Here is an 11,768-nt window from a genome sequence, read left to right on the forward strand (position 1 = left end):
TTTTTTTTGAGACGGAGTCTCGCTCTGTCACCCAGGCTGGAGTGCACTGGCCAGATCTCAGCTCACTGCAAGCTCCGCCTCCCGGGTTCACGCCATTCTCCTGCCTCAGCCTCCCGAGTAGCTGGGACTACAGGCACCCGCCACCTTGCCCGGCTAGTTTTTTATATTTTTTAGTAGAGACGGGGTTTCACCATGTTAGCCAGGATGGTCTCGATCTCCTGACCTTGTGATCCGCCCGCCTCGGCCTCCCAAAGTGCTGGGATTACAGGCTTGAGCCACCGCGCCCGGCCCCATTAGTTATAATTTTGCCTCAGGAGAGAAGTTTACTACATATTGCACATAGGATATATCTTATTTCCTTTCAGCAGTATATCTAATTTTATCAAAATTAGTCAAATCCTGCTACAGTCATTACCCATAAGAACAACAAAGAAGTTCCAGGAGAAAAAGTTGAAACAAAGGCGTTTATTTTAAACTTTACTAACAAGGAAAATGTTACGTTTTCTAGAATTCCATTTTTTTGGTCTTTTCTTTCTTTGTCTTCTATCCTCCCCACTTCTCACAACACATACACAGGCCAGAAGGGTCAGCTCCTGTCCGCCCACATCTGGATGTGACCCAGGAAGGCTGACAATGCCCTCTCTCCTCCAGGAGGAATGTTTAGGCAGAGCCCTTGCATAGAGGAGGGGCTGGAAAGAAGCCTGAGGTCTGACTTCTTCCCTCTTGTCTTTCATTTCCTTCCTTCTTGGCTGCCACTCTTCTGTCAGTTGCCTGGGCCTTAGTGACAGAACATTTAGGAAGGGGGCCCAGGGCCATGGTTTTTCTCCCTGGCCTCCAACACCGGGACAGTAACTAGGAGGCAGAGTGATAAGTGTGGCTGCTTCATATGTCAGATGCATCGGAACCAATTTATATCACTGTAAATCGTTTACAATTTACAATTTACAGATGGAGGTCCCTGCTTCTCACCTACTCCCCACCAGCCCTCTGGGGCCCAGCTGGCCTTAGAGAGTCCTTACATAGTCCAGGTCGGCATGACTAGCCATGGGAGAGTTCAATCTGAAATGGAACTGAAACTGACCTGGTTTGGGTTATCTTTGCTGTTGAATCTTAGTCAAAACTCTGGGTGAGGGAGAGACAACCAGAAAGAAGCCCACTCAGGGCTAAGCATCGCTAATACCCATATATGAATCTCTGAACTATGGTGTGGGGGAAAACGGACAGAGTCAGGAGAAGACAGAAAGGAAGGAAATATAGAGGCAGCCAGTATTAGTTGAGCACATCCTGTGTTCAAACATTGTGCTGACCGCTAGGGACGCTGCACTGGATGGAGATACAGCCTTTACTCATAGCTTGCTGTCCAGCAGAGAAGACAGATATTTACTTTAATTTAATAGTGTATAATGTGCTGCATAGGGGAAGAGTTAGGGTGCTAAGAGAACTTTTCACTGGGACTCTAACCTAATTTGAGACCTGAAGGCTGAGTTGCACTTAGCTAAGATGAGATGAGAAGAGGGAAGGGGACAGGAGGAGGAGAGTTCCAGGCAGAGGGTAGGGCAGCTGTGCAGGGCTAAAGATGGGGGAGGCCGTGGCAGGTCTGAGAAACAAAAAAGTAGGCTGGAGGGGCCCACAGTGATTGTAATCTAAGAGGGGTTGGAAAGCAGGCAGGGACCACATCATTCAGGGCCTCATTGGCATGTCCAGGCATGTTCAGTGGGAGGCCATTGAATGGTTTGAAACAGGAAAGTGAACAGATTTGTAGGAGAGGCATGATGTTTGCAGAGAAGAAGATAGAACAAGTTGCCCAAATGACTCCATGTCTCCTCAGAATTAGGGACATAGGATTAAAGTCCTCAGAGTCCCTTTCTTCCCTCTTGCCTCCTCCTTCCAACATCAGCCCTTTAACCTATTGGAGCTGTACCAAAACCCAGTCTACAGACCTTATAATCTGGCCCGGCACATGTTAAAGATTTGTTAACCTGCCCAGAGTAGAGACATAGTCCCTGGCCCTCTGAGATTATACTCTGAGCATCTCCTACTGATTCAAATAATGGGTAAGAATTGATGCGTGTGTGGGCTTTTATTTTTTATATTCAGCAGAGAAATTATTTTAAAAATTCTTTGCTGAGAACATTGCTATATGATTATTATGATTTTAATTTTTCTGATAGAACAGTAGTCAAAAGGATCAAGCCAACCCACATGCTTGTTTATGGGATGTTTCTCTTTTCCCTGTTTCCAAAGCCCATGACACATCATGATGCTGAATCTGGATCCTAACTGAACTCTGGTTAATAACCACTGTAAATATAACATTTTGTGATTTAGAGGCCCTTACATTCTTCTAGTGGGGAGCTCAAAGTGTTCTGTGAGTTATGTTCTACCCACTCATTTGGAAAAGGGAAATAGAGAATCCCAGTTCCCTTTCCAAGTAAGTGTTGTATTCTCTGTTCTGGAGACAGGTCACCGAGATGGATTCTTCACATATGGACTCTGGTGATAGAGATGGGAAGGGAATAAATGCTTACCCTGGTCTTTTCCCCTGCCTGCTTCCATCCCACATCCCTTCTTCAGATGAGTGCAGCCAGCTCTGTAACGTGGTAGCTTCTTCCTCCCGGCTCTTCTGTTACCCTTTTCTTAGTCTCCCTAATCCTTCCCTGTTTTCATTTTACATTTTGTTCTGAAATACAAGACTTGGGGAGTTTGGGGTAGATGCCAGAGAGGGTGGTAGGTCCGTGGTGTTGTGGTTGTGGTGTTGTGAGAGACTCATTCTGACCAAGACCTTGTTAGAACTTTGTCTATTAGACTCTGACCTCCAGTCCTTCTTCTCCAATAAACAAATTCAGGTTTAGGGTGGGATCTCGCTACTGGGAATCTGATCAGGTCAAAGTTTGCTCATACTGCAGATAAAGGAGGAGGAACTTCCAATGATTTCCACTCCCCCCAGCTGTGACTGGTCTGAACACTAAGCAACAAGAAATCACCTACAAGCACTGGCTGCTTCCTGAATGAAGTTTCCCACAAATATGTAATAGAGTATATTTTGCAGTGTGTGGATGCTGTTGTGATTTATAAAATATAAATACATCTAAAAGTATTGTTGAATAAATAGTATTGTTTTCTTTTTAAATTTATTAAATATAGCATAGTGGTTAACAATTTGGGCTTCGTAGACAAGCAAACCTGAATTCATATCTTTGCTCTGGTGTTTACTAGTTCTGTAGTTGTGGGCAAGTGACCCAGCTTCTGTTAAGTCTCAATGTCTCCATCTACATAGAAAAAGGAACGACTCTGGGTAATAACAATTATTTAACCATGTTGTTAAGGGGCTGTAGTAATTGAAATAACTTCTCCAAGGGATGGGGTTGGTCTTGAATTTTTGACATTAAAAAGAGGGCCTCACACTTGAAAGAATGAGAATTGCTAGTTCAGTGTAACTAACCCATTGATATGAAAGAAGGAGATGAGGCTCAGAACTGCAATGTATGCCCCATATTCTTGTCTCTAGTTGGAACGTGGAATCAGGCTTTTGGCTGTGGCTAACGCCTGATTTTAGTCAAGCTGGTCTTCAGTTTTGTGTAGAGGTGGCAGGGAAAGGAGAAGTAGAAGTTAGATACAATGCTTCACTTGGGAACAGAACAGTCTAATTGGAGCTCATGAGATATGTGGCCCGTATTTGATTTTTGGTATTTGGTAGTGGAGGTTGGGGAGCTGGGAGCAAGCAGCTGTCATCCTTTTGGGAAGCCATGCTGTCGCCAGTAGGTGACACCCTAAGTCTCTTTGCCATTGAGGCCCCCCCCCCAATGGTATGAGTTAGGTTGCTCATGCAGAGCTGTTTCTCAGGCATTATTCCTAACTGTTTTCCTTTTCATAAAGTGAGAGGGCTTATGCTTCTCCTTCAACCAGGCTATGAAAGAAGACACTTGCATTCCCAAGTGGTGGTTTTATTTTTTTCTGTTTTATGTTTGTATGGGAAATTGTGGATAAAGTGAAATAATTGTAAATAAATGGTATCTTTCCTTTTTTAAAAAAGAGCAATCTAATTGGAGTAGAATGTATGTGTATGTGTGGTCCTAAGGCAGCTGGGAACAATATGCCCAGTATAGACCTTGTTCCGGGTTGGCTGGTCCAGGCTCTAGGAGTCTCATTTTTAAAATCTAAAATACCTCTCTTGCAAGATGTGTGTATTAGATTGAGCAGGGCTGAATGCTCTAACAAATAACCCCCCAAATTTAAATGGGTTAACATAGTAGGTTTCTCTCTTGCTCCTTGAACCAGGCTGTTCTGAACAGTGCTCCTGGCTTCCCTCCACTTGGTGATGTAGAGACCCAGGCTTCTTCTATCTGGTAGCTCTGCTGTCCTCTATGATCTCATGGTTTATGTCCCTTCAAGAGAAGTAGAAAGAGAGAGTAAGAATAAGGCATACTCCTTAAATGTATTGGTATAGAACTGATACACATTATGTCTAGTCACATCCCATTGACAAAGAGCTGCCATGTGGCTCAGCCTAGTTGCAGGTGAGACTGGGAGACCTAATCCCTAATTGGGCAGCTGCCTTCTAGCAACAGCCTTACCCTGTGTTAAGAACAGCATCAATTTTGGAGGACAGTAATGATCTCTTAATTGTCTGTGTGAATATAAATTGTCAGATGCATAGGAGATATATAATAAATGTTTTCTTCTAATTATTAACATCCACTGAGTCAAGAAATATTTGCTATGTGTGTACAAAACATTTTGCTAAGTATTGAGGCTATGAAGATAAATAATAAGATACCTGGCCCCAAGGAACTTTAAGTCTGATGTGTAGATAGTATATATGGGTAGATGATTTTCATTTGAGCTTGACATCATTTGATCAGAAGAAAAAACTGGGAATAAATGTGCTCTACTCTGTACAATCAGCTTTCTATCTGTCCATCTATCCTCCTTTCATTGAATGGTTCCCATGTATAAGGCCTAGCGGTGAGCAGTAGGAGGGACAGCAGTAGAGAACAGGGAAGAGATGGAAGATCAATGGGAATGTGGTTTCACTTTGCCCTAATGCAGCAGCTGTTGACACACTAGATGCTGGTGTAAGTAGCCATTGAACTGATTTTGCCACCTCTCTTGATCAAGCTTTGAAGATAAGAATGAGAAACAATTAATGTATTTCATATTTTTTTATTTTTTTTTTGTGATGCTTATTTTTGTCCTCTTCAAGATAGCAAAACCTAGAGGCAGTCAGCCAGCTGAGACTATTTATAAAATGTCCATGTTGACCTGGATATCACTACTGGTTAACATTTGTCAAATTCTAAACTCTGTAGTCTAGTAAAACAGAGGATCAGGAGCCAGTTTCAGAGGGAGAACCAGCCTTTCATTTACTAATTTCTTTTCGATCTTCAGCCTGCCCAAAGAAGGTTGAGAAGTCAGAAGTTTAGTTACGAACTGCGTACCGCTACAACAAATAGAGTCAGTAGTAAATAAATGGTTGTCATGAGTCTTTGGAGAAGGATTTATTATTGTGGCCATAGATTGGAGTGGTCCTTGAGGATGTTAATTATGTTGCTCTTTGTTGCAGTTTATGACATGCCTTCTATGTGGCATGATTGGATCTAGGGGAGCTATCCTTTTCCTTGGAAAAAGGCCAGTTTGGTCTTAGGTTCATAGCCCTAAGGAAAGGAGTTTCAGAAAGCAGTTGTCCAAATTTTTCAGCCTCCTTGATATTTCCAATGTACAATTCTGGAAAAGGGCTCCTTAATTCAGAAATTGACCTTTGTTGCAAGGATTCTAGGTCAGGAGGCAGGGAGGGTAAGAATGGAAAAAAGAGCTGAGATTACCTAGTTATTCAGGACTGTGGACCTAATTAATAGCTGGTGTTCAGTGCTAATCACTGCATTAAACATTTTGAAGTGTTTAAAAAAATTCTTGGCAACATCCCTGTGAAGTAGGCACTATTATAATCACTGCTAGATGAGGAAACCAGGGCTTAGGTGGTTCAGTAATTTCCCCATATCATGCTGCTAATAGTTGGTGGGGTCAGGATTCCAATGAGGAAGCTGACTCCAGAGCTTAGGTTTCTGACCATGATGCTACACTGCCTTCCTAATTTGAGTATCTAGTGGCTGCATGGTCTGAATTTTTTGTTTTTTACTCCCGATGCATCTTAATTAACAAAAGTGAAAGGATGTATCTGCTGGTCTGGATGTCAAAATCCATCCAGGGGAATATAAAATTCACTACTTGGTTTTAGTTACTGGAAAAATGGCTTCTATTGAAGGGGATTAAGATAACAATAGATACTGGTTTTTCTATATCATTTTGATCTTGAAATCATTTTAGAAATATTGTCCATTTAGCCTATTAACAATAGACTAGAGTTACAATACAGGACAGCCTGGCAAGATGCAAGGAACAAAGACTCTGGCATGACATAGTTCTGTATTTGCAGTCTGCTTCTGGCTTTGTGACACTGAGCAAGTTATTTAACCTCTCAGCCTCAATTTCCTTATTGGGAAATGAAGGATTCAGGGTATTTCTGAGTATTTTATGAGGCTAAACTGGGGGGTATGACATATGTTGAGCATTTGAAACAGTGCTCTGTACATAGTAGATTTTCAACAGTAGTACCTGTTACTATTTTCTAGTTTATTGATGAGGAAGGGGAAGCATATAATGAACAAATACATTCTCTGGGTTACTCTATCTCCCACAAAAAACTTACCCGAGCTGGGATGAAATTGTTGTCCTTGTATTTTCAATCTGTTGCTACTTGTACTGGATTGTGCTAGCTTCTAGAACATACTAAATCTTGAGTTAATTTCTCAGTCCATTTGGGCAGCTGTATCAAAAGTATCATAGACCAGGTGGCTTATAAACAACAGACATTTATTTCTCAACAGTCTGGAGACTGGGAAGTCCATTATCAAAGCAGTTTCAGTGCCTGGAAAAGGCCCCTTTCCTGGCTCCTGAACAGCTGTCTGTGTCCGCACATGGTAGAAGGGGTGAGGAGCTCTCTGGTGTCTCTTTTATAAGGACACTAATCCCATATAAGAGCAGAGTCCTCATGACCTAATACCTTCTAAAGGCAGAACCTCCAAATATCACATTGGGGATTAGCTTTCAACATGTGGATTTTGGGGATATACAAACATTCAGTCTATTACAGTGGGCTTTAGAGTCCTGGAATCACTTCATCTTTGATCTGTATTTATAGCTTAATTTATCTTGATAACAAGTTTTAAAGTATAATTGAATAGCTACACTCACTTGATAATATTAAAGTAGGGCTATATCTTTAAGGCACAGTATCAGCTGGCTGTGAACAAAATGCTTGGCCGATATATATGGTCTTCTTTTTCTTTCTCTATTCTTTTTTGAATTCTCATTCCAGTTCTGGTTCTAAATGTGGCTTCAGTAAATAGATCCACTTTATTTCCTTTCTAGTTCCTTACTTCCTTCCCATGTCTTCCTACTTATATAATCAAAATCTCATGATAGTTCTATGTTGTTTGTGTTGCTTTCCAATTACTTATCTGAGTCTTCCTCTTTTGAGAGAATATAACACATTAATATTTGTTGTAATAAATAGTTTGTTGTTTTTATTCCATTCTTTTATTTGCTATTTATTAGACTTTATTACGGTTTCTTCATTTTTCTTCTGTATTTCTTTCTGTATTGATCAGTATATCTTATAAATCAGTTTTTTTTTTAACAATTATCTACTGGATTATCAAACTCTTGTGGTGGAGACTATTTTTTATCTGTTTCATTTTACTCCCCATCTTTCCAATTCTGATATGGTTTGGTTGTGTCCCTACCCAAGTCTTAGCTTGAATTTTATCTCCCACAATTCCCACGTGTTGTGGGAGGGACCCAGGGGGAGGTAATTGAATAATGGGGGCTGGTCTTTCCCATGCTATTCTGGTGATAGTGAATAAGTCTTATGATATCTGATGGGTTTATCAGGGGTTTCCACTTTTGCTTCTTCCTCATTTTTCTCTTCCTGCTGCCATGTAAGAAGTGACTTTTGCCTCCTGCCATGATTCTGAGGCCTCCCCAGCCAAGTGGGATTGTAAGTCTAATTAAACCTCTTGTTGTTTCCAGTTTCAGGTATGTTTTTATCAGCAGCATGAAAACGAACTAATGCAGTAAATTGGTACCAGGAAAGGGGTGTTGCTGAAAAGATACCTGAAAATGTGGAAGTGACTTTGGAACTGGATAACAGGCAGAGGTTGGAACAGTTTGGAGGGCTCAGAAGAAGACAGAAAAATGTGAGAAAGTTTGGAATCTCCTAGAGACTTGTTGAATGGCTTTGACAAAAATGCTGATAGTGATATGGACAATAAGGTCCAGGATGAGGTGGTCTTAGGTGGAGATGAGGAACTTGTTGGGAACTGGAGCAGAGGTGGCTCTTGTTATGTTTTAGCAAACAGACTGGTGGCATATTGCCCCTGCCCTAGAGATTTGTGGAACTTTGAACTTGAGAGAGAAGATTTAGGGTATTTGGTGGAAGAAATTTCTTAACAGCAAAGCATTCAAAAGGTGACTTGGGTGCTGTTAAAAGATTTCTATTTTAAAAGGAAAAGAGCATAAAAGTTCAGAAAATTTGCAACCTGACAATGTAGTAGAGAAGAAAAACCCATTTTTTTGAGGAGAAATTCATGCTGGCTGCAGAAATTTGCATAAGTAGCAAGGAGCCTAATATTAATGCCCAAGACCATGGGGAAAATGTCTCCAGGCCATGTCAGAGACCTTCAGGGCAGCCCGTCCCATCACAGGCCCAGAGGCCCAGGAGGAAAAAGTGGTGTTGTGGGCTGGGCCCAGGGTCCCTGTGCTGTGTGCAGTCTAGGGACTTGATGCCCTGTGTCTCAGCTGCTCCAGCCATGGCTGAAAGGGGCCAATATACAGCTTAGGCTGTGTCTTCAGAGGGTGGAAGCCCTAAGCCTTGGCAGCTTCCACATGGTATTGAGTCTGAGGGTAGACAGAAGTCAAGAACTGAGGTTTGGGAACCTCCACCTAGATTTCAGAAGATGTATAGAAATGCCTGGATGCCCAGGCAGAGGTTTGCTGCAGGGGCAGGGCCCTCATGGAGAACCTCTGCTAGGGCAGTGTGGAAGGGAAATGTGGGGTTGGAGTCCTCACATGGAGTTCCTACTGGGGCACTGCCTAGTGGAACTGTGAGAAGAGGGCCACAGTCCTCCAGACCCCAGAATGGTAGATCCACTGGCAGCTTGCACTGTGCACCTGGAAAAGCCACAGACACTCAATGCCAGCATATGAAAGCAGCCAGGAGGGAGACTGTTCCTCACAAAGCCACATGGGTGGAGCTGCCCAAGACCATGGGAACCTACCTTTTGCATCGGTGTGATCTGGATGTGAGACCTGGAGTCAAAGGAGATCATTTTGGAGCTGTAAAATTTGACTGCCCCACTGGATATAGAATTTGCATGGACCCTGCAACCCTTTTGTTTTGGCCAATTTTTTCCATGTGAGATGGCTGTATTCCCCCAATACCTGTACCTCCATTGTATCTGGGAAGTAACTAGCTTGCTTTTGATTTTACAGGCTCATAGGTGGAAGGGACTTGCCTTGCCTCAGATAAGACTTTGGACTGTGGACTTTTGGGTTAATGCTGAAATGAACTAAGACTTTGAGGGACTGTTGGGAAGGCATCTTTAGTTTTGAAATGTGAGGATATGAGATTTGGAGGGGTCAGGGTGGAATGATATGGTTTGGCTGTGTCCCCACCCAAATCTCAGCTTGAATTGTATCTCCCACAATTCCCACATGTTGTGGGATGGACCCAGGGGGAGGTAATTGAATCAGGAGGGCTAGGCTTTGCTGTGCTATTCTTGTTATAGTGAATAAATCTCACAAGATCTGATGGGTTTTTCAGGGGTTTCCACTTTTGCTTCTTCCTCATTTTTCTCTTGCTGCCACCATGTAAGAAGTGCCTTTCACCTCCCATCATGATTCTGAGGCCTCCCCAGCCATGTGGAACTATAAGTCTAATTAAACCTCCTTTTGTTCCCAGTTTCAGGTATGTCTTTATCAGCAGTGTGAAAATGAACTAACATAACTTTTTTGCAGGCTTGTAAACATCCATATATATACAACACTAAATTTGATGCTGAGTATATAGTAGATTTTTAATACTTATGTGTAGCTGACAGTTTGACTGTGAAACTCAGTTGATTCCAGTGAAAAATGGTGTGTTGTGGGGGAAAGCCCACCTAGACCCAAATTGGTCGAATCCTGGTAGTGGTCCTTATTGGTGGTGTGACTGCAGCACTAGTTGTTTAATATTCTTGAGTCTTAATTTAAAATGAGATAGCAATACCAGCTTACAGAACCATTGAAAAGACTAAATGGAATGGCATATGTGAAAATGTCTGGTAACTTTATTGTAGCTGGTACCTTTACCTGTCTACCTTCCTCCCGTCCCTTCTGCTGGCCAGTGGCAAGAGTCATGAGTGGCACCATATGCAGTTGTCTATATTCAAGCTATGGGTGCTGCAGAGAAGAGAGCCCATTAAAATTTGATGGTGTTCCCAGGAGCTGCTGGGCTGGAGAGGTAAAATGGAAGAAAAGAGAAAGAATAAGAAATAAGAATAATCAGAAATTTTGCAGCTTTTGAAGAAGGAAGGCACAGGCTTATGGTTTATGATCTGTTTGTATGCGTGCCTGCCTATGTGTTGTATTTATTCCTGCCTGAGGTTACATCAAAGTACATCCGCATCTATATTTCATACTCATCCTCCATACCATATATTCTCCTAAGGAGAACTCTTGAATGTGAACTGTGTGGCAATGGTGTTTCCTTTGCAGCATGCTTGCTTTATCAGTGATTTTGTTGAAAGAATTTAAAAGCCTTTTCCTTCCTTTGGAGAAACCATAACTTATTTGGATAAACTGCTCCAGAATGGGATTCCCCTGTCTTTTCTGTTCGTATCCTTTCTGCCTTTCACCAATCCATGCCATGATGTTCTGTTGTGTGGGAACCAGTCTAAGACTTGGCTTCCTAGGGAGCTAGCCCCCTTCCTCTGTACCCACTTAGCACTTATCTGCATTTTCCCTCCATCAGCAGGCATTTGGGTCCCCTCTGTGTTATTCTCGTGGCCCTCTGGTTTCTTCACTGAGATTGAGGGCAGGGATCATGTTCTCCTTTCCCTGTTCTCTAGGGTGACTTGTATATATATTCTTAGACCCATAATAGATGCCCAGCAAATGCGAGATGAGTGAGAGGTGAAAAGCAGGGTTCTATGCAAATCTGTCCACGGAGCTGGGCAGGGCGGGAGGTATGGGAACCATGAGCCCAGTTTACACCTTATCCTCCATGTTCACTTATACTCTGCCCAGGGTGTTTACTGCTCCTGAGCCCAGGTGGCAGGCATAAGAATCTAGGTTATAACCAAACCTTAGGCCCAGGAGCAGTGAGAGTATGGGTTCTAAGCTCTTAGTCCAGCTGTGGGACTGAGGCTGAAGGTAGAAAAATAGCAGGGCATGGTGGCTCATGCCTGTAATCCCAGCACTTTGGGAGGCCAAGGTGGGTCCATCACCTGAGGTCAGAAGTTTGAGACCAGCCTGGCCAACACGGTGAAACCCCATCTCTACTAAAAATACAAAAAATTACGCTGGCGTGATGGCACGTACCTGTGATCCCAGCTACTCAGGAGGCTGAGGCAGTAGAATCACTTGAACCTGTGAGGCAGAGGTTGCAGTGAGCCGACATTGCTCCATTGCACTCCAGCCTGGGCAACAGAGCGAAACTTCATCTCAAAAAA

The 11,768-nt window shown here is 42.7% G+C and overlaps 1 protein-coding gene across 1 annotated transcript in view; it reads left to right on the top strand.

The window, feature by feature from the left end:
• Positions 1-11,768, top strand: part of LOC108512687 (voltage-dependent R-type calcium channel subunit alpha-1E) — a 313,873-nt gene that overhangs the window by 13,385 nt on the left and 288,720 nt on the right. The window lies entirely within an intron of this gene.

This window comes from Rhinopithecus bieti, unplaced genomic scaffold (genome assembly GCF_001698545.2).
Source record: "Rhinopithecus bieti isolate Rb0 unplaced genomic scaffold, ASM169854v2 scaffold_27006, whole genome shotgun sequence".
Lineage (NCBI taxonomy): Eukaryota > Metazoa > Chordata > Mammalia > Primates > Cercopithecidae > Rhinopithecus > Rhinopithecus bieti.